Source organism: Pezoporus flaviventris, unplaced genomic scaffold, assembly GCF_033815535.1.
Source record: "Pezoporus flaviventris isolate CSIRO_AGI_PZ_B2104156 unplaced genomic scaffold, CSIRO_AGI_Pfla_v1 ptg000045l, whole genome shotgun sequence".
NCBI lineage: Eukaryota > Metazoa > Chordata > Aves > Psittaciformes > Psittacidae > Pezoporus > Pezoporus flaviventris.
Genome location: NW_026892593.1, coordinates 6,052,519 through 6,065,180, shown reverse-complemented (window position 1 = coordinate 6,065,180; position 12,662 = coordinate 6,052,519). Strand labels below are relative to the sequence as shown.

Below are 12,662 nucleotides of genomic sequence, written 5' to 3'. Positions count from 1 at the left end.
TACAGTGACCAGGAGCCTCATAAAACTGTCTCCCGCTTTCTGCTCTCACACATTTTCACAGTGCAGCACAGTCACTTTACTCACAACAGCCTGTAACGTTAATTCCCCCAGCAAAACCCCTCCTTCTGCTGTCTCCTGCATAAGGCGTTACCTCAGGCACTGGCTGCAGCACTTTGAAGGACACAGTCCTGATATACAAAGCCTTGCCCTTGCCATGATACTCACTGGAAGAGAATGTGACTGAAAGATCCAGCATGAACAGGTCCCTGAGTGAACCTGCAGGATTAAGGATCTCAGTGTATTTTAGAAAAATAATGTAATTTTTAGCTATTTCTATAACTGTTACCACCCTTTTCCTCATTCTTTAGCAAACAAACACGTCACAAGACCTTATTGTCATGAACTCACATAATCCCTATTAAGACTGCAAATGATAAATGTACATATTCCTAAGAAAACACAGAAGTCACACAAAAAAGTGCCAAGTTTGAAAATGATTTCACAAGATCTATTTCCTGTAAAATATCTGTAGTAATTATATATGAATTACCTGCAACAACAAATTCACTTTCTTCATTTCTCATTCACTTTAATTCAATTACAGAGGCTCTAGATTGAAACTCATGTTTATTCTTTCTGCATAATTCTGCAGCATAGCCTGCAGCCGGGGCATATCCTTGGCCTCTGGCTGCAAGCATCATTTGAGAAATGTTAAGGGATACCCTAAAGCTTCTGTTATAAGCTGGACTGGGACCACACCATAGTAAAGGTCCCATTTAGACTCAGAACCTCTAAGCTTTGTCCTTTACATATGAAATAAAATGCAAGATTTATCCTCATTTACTGCTTGGAAGAGATGACAAATTCAATTCTGTACTCAAAGAAAAAGGGACTATTGGTTGAGTTTACAAATTAGAGTTTGTGAGATACTATGCGCTTCGTTTTGAAGGTTGTATTTACTCCTGCTGCAGCCTGGCTAACTCTCATATACCATGGACAGAAAGGCTTTCGAGTTAGGTGCAAAATAAGAGCTTCCCTGTTAACTTAATATTTAATGATCTCATTCATTAATCATATTTTGTAACGCTGAAGTAAAAGCAATTGTATTTTGTGATTAAGTTCCAACATACATATTCACAACAACATCTTGGGAATGAGCACAGGGCATTCTCTTACCTTTGCGATTCAAAACTGAGTTTGCATCCTTACATGGAACAAAACGCTTTATCAATAATTCAACTAACAAAGTCTGCTGGGTATTAACTTACAACTGAAAGCACAAACAAGCACTGAAGCTTAGTAAAATTGATTGACACTGCATTAGCAAGAGGATCCCATTCTACTGTACTACTGAAGCTTTATAAGTGTGAGTTATTATCTTCTGCAATGAGGTCCTAGAAATGTAGTGGTTCCAAAGTATACAACTCATCTTCCCCATGGAAGGTTGTCAGATCATGACTATGTGTGATCACAGACCAGTACTGAAAGTGGAATAACTCTATTCCCACACAACCCTTTGTGACAGCAACAGAAAAAAACCAGAGGATTTATCCCAATGTGCTCTCCAGCACGAGCAGCCTGGCAGAGCAGCAAAATCCCGTTATGCCTGAGGAATGTGGAATCCTGAATGACTCAACTTTATTAAAGGACTTAAAAAGCATTACACAAGCCACAACACAGCTCAGAAACAGAGTCAAAGATGAAAAGATTTGTTAATTACAAGAAAAAAAGGGGGACTGTGAATAAGAAAAATACGTATTTTTTTTTTTATGAAAGCACAGAAGAGAGGTTCTGCAATCTAAAAGGTAAGTACTGAAATCAAAAGTGGAGAATTATTTGAGTGCAGGATAGAGAAGTTGCTACTCATTTAGCCTGCTTCTGCAGAGACATGAAAAGAAGACAGGGTCTTTTTCTTTGCGACGGTTGCTCTTTGGCTCAGTGACATAACCAAGAGCACTATATATAACCAAGTACTATAAGTGAATGTCCATGAATGAAGGAGGCCAAACAATCCATAGTTTTTTTTTCTCTATGAATTCCCATATATCTTTTGAAATGCAATCTAAGGCAGTGACCTTTTGAGGTATTTAATTACTTAAATATTCCATAAAAAGCAACCACTATCAAACAAAGAGTTTTGCAGTGCTTGCTGTTAATAACATCTTGATCAGCTGTGGAAATGAAGCAGATGTTACCTTAAAAATGTCTCTAGTATCAATAAAAATATAATAGAATTTAAAAATTGTGGTTACAACCTCCTGGGGGGAGAGGGAGAGAAGTGTCTATTCCTTGATTTTCTTATTAGCAGTTAGAAGACAAGATTTAGGACTTTGATTCCTGTTTCTCCCAACTTCGTCTCAAAACTTCTTAAGACTTTTCTCACTCTTTCCACAGGGATTTTAACTTTTTCCTTCCCAAAATTCAGAACAGGAGAGTGAAGAATCAGGATTGTATTGTACTGCAGGGTAGGAAAGAGAGGGACTGCCAGGCTGAAAGGCAGTAATCAATGACTTGCTATGTAATTGGTGGCTGGTAACAAGCAGAGCACGAGGGGTCAATAGTGAGGCCAGCGTTGTTCAATATCTTCATTGACAACCTGGACGATGAGACAGAGTACATCCTCACTGCATTTAAAGGTGATACTAAATTAGGCAGAGTGAATGCCAAAACCTCAACCCAAAAAGACTCCAAGAAACTTCAAAATTGAATCAAAAGAGATATCCTCTGGATCAACAAGGACAAGGTCAAAGGTCTGTGCCTAGGATGGGATAATCCTATGCAGAAGCACCACAGGGGAACTCACCAGCTACGAGTTCCCTGCAGAAAAGAACTGGGGGCAGAGGAGACACCAAAACTGAGCCAACACTTGGATCTCATTGAAAAGGCAGCAGACTGCCTGTCAGCTGCACCAGGAGGAAGGAGCCAGTAGATCAGAGGAAGTTTTTATTCTCCTCTGCTCAGTCATGGTGGGGCTGCCTCTGAAGTAATGTCCACCTGCACTCTTCTGAGTTCAACAGGGGATGATGAGAAACTAGAAAGGGTTCAAAAGAGGATGGTCACAGGCCCAGAACATTCAAGTTATACATTAGGAGAAAGATGCTTACTAAGTGAATAGTGCAGTTCGGAATCAGGTGACTCAAAGAAGCTATTCACCCTCCATCCTTGGACATTTTCAGTTCTTGGCTAGGTAATGCTGTGGCTGACCTGGTTGTATTGCTGGTAACAGTCCCACTTAGATGGGGACTGCATTAGATGAAATCCAGAGTTCCCTTCCTACCAACATTTCTGTGATTTGATAGTCACTGCAACATAGCTGTGCTTGGCATATGAATAATTATATATTATTCAGCCTTAGGAAGAAGAGCCAATGAGGTCTGTATTTAACAGCAGCATTTAGAGGAACATGTAAGGTTCTCACTCTTGAACTGACACCTGGGAGTGGCACAGAGAAAAAAGGAGGACTGAAGCGACAAATGTACCAAGGGAGGAAAGATTGAGATTGTGTGGGCAGAAAAGATGGAAAAGTCTAAGTCAAAAATTAGGGGAACAGAGGAGAGGAAAAAAAGGTAAAAGATAAGAAAGAGACAGACGGAAGATTTGGAACTGCTGATGGAGGCAGATGGATTGAAACCTCTGGAGGTTCCTCCTGATTATAAAGACTTAGGCTAGGATAAGCAGCATAAAAGAGAAAGACATGACTTCCTATGCTAGGAAACAGGAATATAATGAGGAGTCAAATTAAGGGGGAGAGAAAAAAAAAAAATAAGGCCAAGCAGAGCAGGAAGGTAAGTGGCAATTACATTTGGCAGTAATTAGGCAAAAGACTTTCTACCTAAAAGAGCACATTTTCTTACAGAGCCCTTAAGAAGAGTTCAGGATTCCCAAGTTTCACTAATCTGCTATGAGCAAGTATTTGTGTGAAGTAAAGTAGGTAGCTTGGAGAGTGACAACTGTGATTTCCAGAGGAGTGACTAGTTTAAGAGATTGCTTAGCATACAACAAGACACGGATGGAAGTTAATGCTCACAGACAGGATTGGTTTGTTCATGTTACATGCTACTGTGGTCATGATCAATGAATTAATCACTTTCGAAACAGATCAGGACAAACAAACATAAAACCAGAAGAAACCAGCACAGAGTTAATGTGTCAAAACCTGATATTGAAAAACAATAATTTTGTCAGGAACATAAATCAACAGATGCTGCTGCAGAATCACTTAGGAGCTAGTGCTGGCTGCTACATGACTTCTTCCTAAATTCCTAACTGATCAGTCAGAATTTCTAAACAAGTTAATCAAAAAGAAAGAATTTATTTTGAATATTAAAATCAAGCCTGTAAGAATGGCCACAGGTTCTAATCTTTCCCACTCAATGCTTTGCATAAGAGACAGCTCAATTTAGCTCCGCAATAAACATTTTGGAGTGCATGGTCTATCTAAATCTACATAGAGGACTGATTTTTAATTCTAAAAGAAGGTTGACTTAGTCAATATGCAGGTTTTTAGTGCAATCTTATTAAAGAGACTTCAAGACAGACCAAGGTTTGCAGAAACTCTGCACCACTTTTTTTCATATGGAGCCTGAAGTCACAGAGCAAGTCAACAAACTTAAGCTTCTCAAATTGCTTTTGACAGACAAGATTTAAGTACTATGGAAAAAATTACCTAGAATGTCCTCAAAAACGCCCCTGCTCTTCTCAGAGGCACAGTGCTCTGTACTAACATGTTACAAAGATCTTTGACAATACGGTGCTGGAAAACTCTCCTTTAATCTGTTTTTCATTCTCCTGCTGTGTTGAAATAAAATCTATAAATTTGACTTTCATTTTGCTTTTGGTTGGATTCCTCCAACCTCATAGGAATTCCAGTAGCAGAACATTATGTCTGCAACTCTGTCTTCATTGTCTTTTCTACCTCCTGTGTCCTTGAGCTGAAGTTGTGGCCTAAAATCTATCAAAGCTACAAGAGAAGTAAGAGATGCAAAGGTCTGAAATGACATCAGATGACCTCTCATGTGTCCACTGATTTTCAATTTATTTTGATTCTTTAATCCTGACAAGATTTTTGAGAGTGTTCGCACATCACCTGGAGCAAGGATTTGTGCATATTCCTCTTCCTCTTGTTTGACAACAAGCTTTGGCTAGTACCAGTTTTCCTATTTGAGATTTCTTCATTAACTCTAAATTAAGAAATGGTAAACTTTCTGCTAGTTTAAGAACTCATTTAATCTTAACATTTTTCCCCAAACAGCACTAAGTGTACACAACCACATATTTACACACAAGTTTTGCAAACTCGAGGCACACATCTTGCTAAACAGCTGCTCTTGTGAGCTGCAGCGTGCATCCAGATGATACTCAGGACCACAGATTAACTGTAGTTTTGGCTCCAACCCAGAGGTAAATACACAGAAACAGATCCTAACGCTGGAGGATCAGATATGAATTCAGCCAAAAATATTCTAAGGTAATTAGATGAAAGACTTGAGTTGAGCTGACATTAGGTATGGATCTAAAATGGCATTAACTCTTTCCTGCATATAAATGCTTCATTGCCAATTCAAACCAATTAGCACTGTCCAGCTCTAAATGCTGCCTTTTCTCTTCCTTCCTCTGCTTTCATCAGAAGCACTTTTCTTTATTTCAGGTTGATCTAACGTCGGTTGAAAAACCTTGCTAAACAATTTAAGAGAAGAGTACAGATTGTTTTTACTGCCCAGTCTTCTTCTCCTGATACGCCTTACTGTATATCTTTCCATAATGAACATTCTTATCACACTTCCTTCATCATAATAGGTAAGATAGGCAATATTAAAACACATAAAGAGAAGCAAAGGCTTCTGTAGCACAAACACAATTACATGGCACAAAGGCCTTTGCATCTGTTATTTTTAGATTCCCCTTTCTCCTGTCTTACCACCCTTGGACAAAAAAAACAAAAGCAGAGGCACCAGCAGCACATTATTATCTCTTTTTGGGGTTGCGCCAACGCAGGTTGGCGAGACAGGGAACTTTTATTATCTCACTTAGAGATTGTAAATTGAACATCTGTGTTCCAAACACAAAACCCATCAGTGCTCCCTGCCTGAAGAGAGCATCTGTGAAAATTGACAACTTGTCGAACTAATCAGATTGCTTGTGATTTTGCTGCCATCTGATGTATTTGCGCAAACGGAACTTCTCATCTGTCTCTCCAGAAGCAAAAAGTCTTTCACCAGCATTCATACCAGAAATGTGCAACCAACTCATCTTGGCAGTGATTCTTTTTATTCCATTTATCAGCTTCGTTTTTGGTGGGGTTTTCTGTTGGTTTTTGTTGCTTGTTCCTCCTGCATTTTAACAGATTAGTTGAAAAAATGCTAATCATTGTACTTGTGATTTCTTTATTGATTCATTCTTCTTTCATATTATATTCATGTATGCTTTCTGAAAGCAAACAGAGCTGGTAAATGATTGATATGTATTAATCTGTAGACAAACGCACAACCCCAAGGAGAATTTTGCAGAATGAAAGCTATGCGCTTGCAGCTTGACAGTTTCTCTACCTTTCTGCATTTGTGGTAGCAACAGGTTTACAGGTTTTCAACACTACTCTGTGTCCTCAAGTCACAAACAGTAAGAAGTACCTAATCAGAGAATCACACTTAAAAGTAAATTTCCTCTTAAAATACAGAATACTTGCAGCTTTTCTGAATTAAGGATCCAATTTCTAAGGAGATAATAATACAGAAAGACCTTAATGCAACTTGAAAATAGTAAGTCCTCTGTGCATGAACTCTAATACTCCCTGCGATTTATGGGTCAAGTCAGGAAAGATCCATTAATTTCATTTGACCTCATCCTGGTATTCATCAGATTTGCCTCAGTAACCATATCCCTGTATGGTGTGATCATGTAAACAATAACAAATCAGGCTTCAACAAAGGCTCATACTCAGACACAAGCACTACACACTGTTCTAGCCACCAAGAAAGCATCTCTCAATGCAATGCCAATTAAGTGCGTATGTAAACCCAACAACATTAATTAAACACGAGAATTTACAAAGGACCTCCTGCAAGAGACTTGTATGTCTCACAGCAGCTTTCTGAATACTTTTGGATACTTCCCAGAATGCGTCCAAGTCAACAAATCCCCTTTCGATCAAGTTACTTGGAACACAAAGTTCACCCCCCTGCCAAAAGGAGTCAGCACAGGCTGCCTGTTGTTCAACATTTCCTTATCAACTCTGCTGCTCTTCTGGAAAGGTTAGCACAGCCAGTCACATAAGATTAAGCAGCATTTCCCCCATCAGATTCCTATCCAGATCCATCGTTCCTACATGAAGCTTTATCATTATCCCAGGAAGGGGTCCTTCTGCAGAGAACCCATGGCCTGTGTGTGCTTTTTGTGCTCTCTCAAGTGAGACAAGTGCCATCCAGCAGGGTTTAACTCTGTCATTTTCTCTGAGAACCTGTAATTATCTTCCAAAGGCGACACTTCAGTCTGTTTAACTGATGAAAGGCCAAAGACTCTCAGTGGCACAAAGTGACAGCTAGGGGAATACCTCATCAGCACTGAATCACATCAAGACACAGAATTCAGCGACGTTTGCACAGTACACCAGCTTAATGCCTTTCTGTGACTGAGGCTCTGTACAAGCTTTTCACTTATTTAATCGGTTCTACTTTATTCACTCCTTTAATATACAGCTAAATGTCCAGGGCAGGTCTGATAATTTTCTCATAAAGCTGTAGGAACCTTTATTGCTCTGGGCCTACTGGACTGCTCTATATGATCAGCAGTGGGAACTGCAGGTGAGGGGTTGTAGTCTATAAAGGGTGGTTAATATTTACCATGATTTTCTTTATTAATAGACAATTGAAATATTAATTTCAGGAGCATACAACAGTACGTTCTCTATCTTACAATAGGAAATAAATCACATCAGGCTTATAGGTCCTTCCCTTTGAAAACAAAACAAAAAATGTTTCACAGACTACTGAAATACAGCTGCTTCCTGCAGCAGAAAATGGTTTGAACATGCAACCATACCATGATACGCTATGACACCATTATTTAGGGTAGAATAAGAGGAGGTAAAAGATACTATTTTTCATTCAGAACTGCAGGAATTATCTGAAAAGTAAGAACGGTCCAATTTCCTAAAATGGAATTGGTCTTAGTTGACTACATTGAGTCATGACCTCATTAAAATGTGCTCTAGGATCTCTACTAACTATAAGAAAAAGGCTTCGCTTTTATATCTTCATTGGAAATAAACAAACAAACAAAAGCTTTTCCAGCAGTTGCCTTCTTTACTTCTTTGTTCAACTATAACTATGTGATAATACAGATGTACCTATACCGTCTGTCTGGACTTCTGTAAGGCTTTGACACAGACCCCCACAACATCCTTCTCTCTAAACTGGCAAGACTTTTCTGGGCCTGATAATCATCTAAGTCCCCATAAACCCTCATGCAGAGTTGTAATACAGAAAGACACTTAGACTTTACTTGCTGGCTCGTCTGTACCGTTCCTATAACATCAACCGTGTGTACACAAAGAAAAGCAGCAGAAACTAGACTTAGTTCCTAAACTTTGGGGCTGTAGTAGTGTCCCATTAATCTTTCTAATTTACAGTCTGTTAAAGGAGAGAGGGGATAAAGAGAGCAGCAGACAAACAGGGAAGGTGAGATTCATCTGACCAAGATAGGTATGCAAACAAGACTAAATGAATCATGCTCTAGGAAGGGCTATTTCTATCCACTGTTTGCCAAGCTTGCATAGGCTTCTAGCTCCATAGAATCATAGAATAGTTAGGGTTGGAAAGGACCTTAAGATCATCTAGTTCCAACCCCTCTGCCATGGGCAGGGACACCTCACACTAAACCATGCCACCCAAGGCCCTGTCCAACCTGGCCTTGCATACTGCCAGGCATGGAGTATTCACAACTTCCTTGGGCAACCCATTCCAGTGCCTCACCACCCTTACAGTAAAGAGCTTCCTCCTTACATCCAATCTAAACTTCCCCTGTTTAAGTTTTAACCTGTTACCCCTTCTCCTATCACTACAGCCCCTAATGCATGCAGACATCTGTACCACAGAAACAGTTTATTTACAAGAAGGTGTGATCAAACAGTCCTAGTCTCTGCATTGGCACATATACTCTAAAACCTGCTCTCCAGCAAGAAGGCTTAATCAGCTCATCATAAAGAAATGACTGAAGCACAAATCCCATTATGTGGGCATTAAATGAGCATTAAAACAGGATATATAGGACACATTCATGTTCATATCCACTGAATAGCCTCACTTTTCAGTGAAGTAATTTACATCTAGTTATAGAAGTTCCACTGATTTGCAAGCACAAGTAGCTCATCCTGACATGTGAAGTAATGTCTTCTTTCACAGAATTCTAGAAAACCAACATTTCTTAAGCCAATTTTGTAAATACTAAAGTTAGCTTGGACATGAGACTTACTGGAATTTTCACTGACAACTTTAAGTGGTTTGTGTCTCCATAATATTTTTAACATAATTCTGTATTTCTATCTTTTTAATTTTCTAATAGATTTCTAACTTCAGCTCTGAAACAAGCCAGACCTGAAACCAGAAAACAAAAGAAGTGAATGCAAGAAATGAGCCAGAGTAATTATGTTTCCCCACAATATGGTCTCCCTTGAGGGACCAATATGCCCACTGTTGTGAAATACCAAATCACAGTAGCATTTATCTGTAGGAACTGAAGCCTTATAGCATCAATCCTCGCTTCAGAAATCAATAAGAGACTATTTAATATTTTATTGCTTTTTCTAGTGGTGACTTGCTCAGCTTTGTATGAGTTACTAGCTTTTAGTAAGTCACAAAAACCTAGATAAGGCTAGACAGGATTTAAAGCAGTATTTTAGTCTCTGTTACCACAGCTTTTATATAAGCTGTAGTGGAGAGGAGTTTATCAAGATCCTGCTAGTAGAAGGCAAATCAAGCTTCCAGTTCATACCAGTTCTTACCTCTTCAAAATATGCTTCTTCAAAACGTTTACTGAAAGATCATGTTAAGTGTCTGATGCCTGTTATTAAAGGGGTTAAAATCTAATTAGTGTGCTAAAGGCTCATGCACTTTAAAGTCAATGGGATTTACTGTTCTAGCAATTTAAGTCCTGACATGCCATTTATTTTGTCTCTTTTCATGTCAGATTTAGATTTTGGTCTGTATTTGGAATATATTCAGTTAGATTTAGTGTTTCGACTTATGAACTAATGGTGAAATATTAAAAATTCCATAACCTACAGGGTATAAAACTTTCTTCCTCCTTTTCTAATTGAGAAACACTAATACAGAGACTATCTACTCTATGCCTATAGAAAATACGTCTTTTCCTGATCCTCCCATCCTTCACCATGAAGACTATATCAGTCAAGTCAATCAGCATGTTATGTGCCCCCCCGTCTTTCTGATGTGCCAAGTATAGTTTATTAGGGTGCCAGTTTGTCGAGACCAGGTTTTCAGCTGTTCACTGTTGCCATTCACACCTTCTGTTCTGCAAGCTTCATGAATCCCCTGCATGAATCTGCAGGTAAACCATCACCAAGTCCTCTTCCCCTACCATAACAGAAATTGCTTTCTTGTCTGCTCTCACCCATCTGAAGCTCATCTTGTTAAGATTTATGGACACAGCCCTGAGTCTTGCTTTCTCTCCAAGCTCTAGATCCCAAAACTAATCACAAAATCTTTATACCTGTAATGAAAAGTTAATAAAGAATCATTTACTGATCAATTATAAAAGACAGAACACAAGGATCAAGAGGACTATGAACATGGAAAAATAATCAATTTCTCCTGTGTTTTCTTCTACTTCTTTCATCTTTTTTGACTGATCTCATCTATTTCAAATTTCATCTTCCTCTCCTTGCACACCAATTAACTGTTGCTTCTACCCAAATCCACCTCCGCTGTTTATCTCCTTGTGCTGGTTTTCTTTGTTTTCGGCCCATGTTTCTGGCTTTTCTTTTGTGTTTCTTGTGCACCTTTACAGCAGTTTGCAGACCCCTGAGACCAATTTTAATTATATTTAAATTGACATTGATATATTAAACCACTGCTGTGTAAGGATGCAGTGCTCTGTCATTCTGCCATGGGAGTCTATTTACTAAGCTCTGATGTTAACAAAATAAATCCCTTTTATTTTCATAAAAAACACCACAGGTTTAATTCCTCTGTAGAACTAAAAGACACAGCATGGTATTTTTCTGCAATTTCTTTAATTAGCATCTTACTGGTGTTCCAATTGTCTGAATGCACTTCATCCTTTTAATGATAATGCTGCTCCTTGACTCCCATGAACAGAAGGTAAACAAATTACCTGAAGGTCTCTGTGGGTGTTATAAAGGCCTGTTCTGTTTTTTCTTCAGAACCCAGATCTTGCTTGAATTAAGCAACATACAAGGTTTTCATTTTTATATAACATTGTGAAAAGTGAACATGCATTGCTGTGGTGATAACAACATGGATTTCTTTTAATCGATTAGCTGTTTGTTGTATTTAGGGCATGCAGATACCACATGTATCATTTGATGTCATTTTTACAGGGGTGAAAAGTATTGTTCCTCCACCACAATGCATCATTTTATAAGCTTAGACACAGAAAAAAATAACCCATGTCCCCATTTATGGTAATATGACATTTCTCCTCTCTATTCCTTAAAATAAAGAGAAACATCCAAATGACAATATTAACTTCATTTCTCCCTATATCCACTCTGTAAAATTGTTTTGAGCAATCTGAAAAGTACAAATGGTGTAGGACAAAAATACAGTCCTCAGGCTGTTATGTGTTATCAGAATCTCACCCCCAAAATAAAACAAAACAGAGGAGAAAAAGAAAGAAAAACAGAGAGAAACACAACAGGGGAAAAGTCAGCTGGAAATACTTGATTTGCTCTGGTTTTGAACATGGAGATCAATCCAATCTCCCCTCCCTGGAAAGAAGAACGGTGAAGGGGGCCTATAGGGATGCTGGGGAGGGACTCTTCATTAGAGACTGTAGTGATAGAACAAGGGGTAACGAGTTAAAACTTAAACAGGGGAAGTTTAGATTGGATATAAGGAGGAAATTCTCTCCTGTTGGGGTGGTGAGGCACTGGAATAGGTTGCCCAGGGAGGTTGTGAATGCTCCATCCCTGGCAGTGTTCAAGACCAGGTTGGACGAGGCCTTGGGTGATATGATTTAGTGTAAGGTGTCCCTGCCCACGGTAGGGGGGTTGGAACTGTATGATCTTAAGGTCCGTTCCAATCCTAATTATTCTATGATTCTATGACATGATGCACCTTAAACTAACTTGAGGCAGTCTGACCAATCTACTGGTGTCACAGCACAGCACAGCACCTCCAGCTCACACAACAATCGCAGCATGGCTAACAGAGAGAAGGGCATCAACATCAAAATGTCAGCCAACTTACAACTCATTAAGCTACTTATTAAGCCTGTTCTTTAAACAGTTGTTTTTTTTTTCTTTTTTTACTAAAATACTGCCTTCATTCGAGGACATTCACAATTAGCATGGATGCATTATTTCAGCTTCCAGAATATGGCCACAAAGCAACCCCCAGGGTCTGAGGTGCAAATCAATCAGTGTATAGCAGTGCAACCTTCTCCCATTTCCTTCATCTCTGCCGTAG

The 12,662-nt window shown here is 39.0% G+C and overlaps 1 protein-coding gene across 9 annotated transcripts in view; it reads right to left on the bottom strand.

The window, feature by feature from the left end:
* Positions 1-12,662, bottom strand: part of CACNA2D1 (calcium voltage-gated channel auxiliary subunit alpha2delta 1) — a 387,883-nt gene that overhangs the window by 279,041 nt on the left and 96,180 nt on the right. The gene's annotated exons all lie outside the window — the stretch shown is intronic.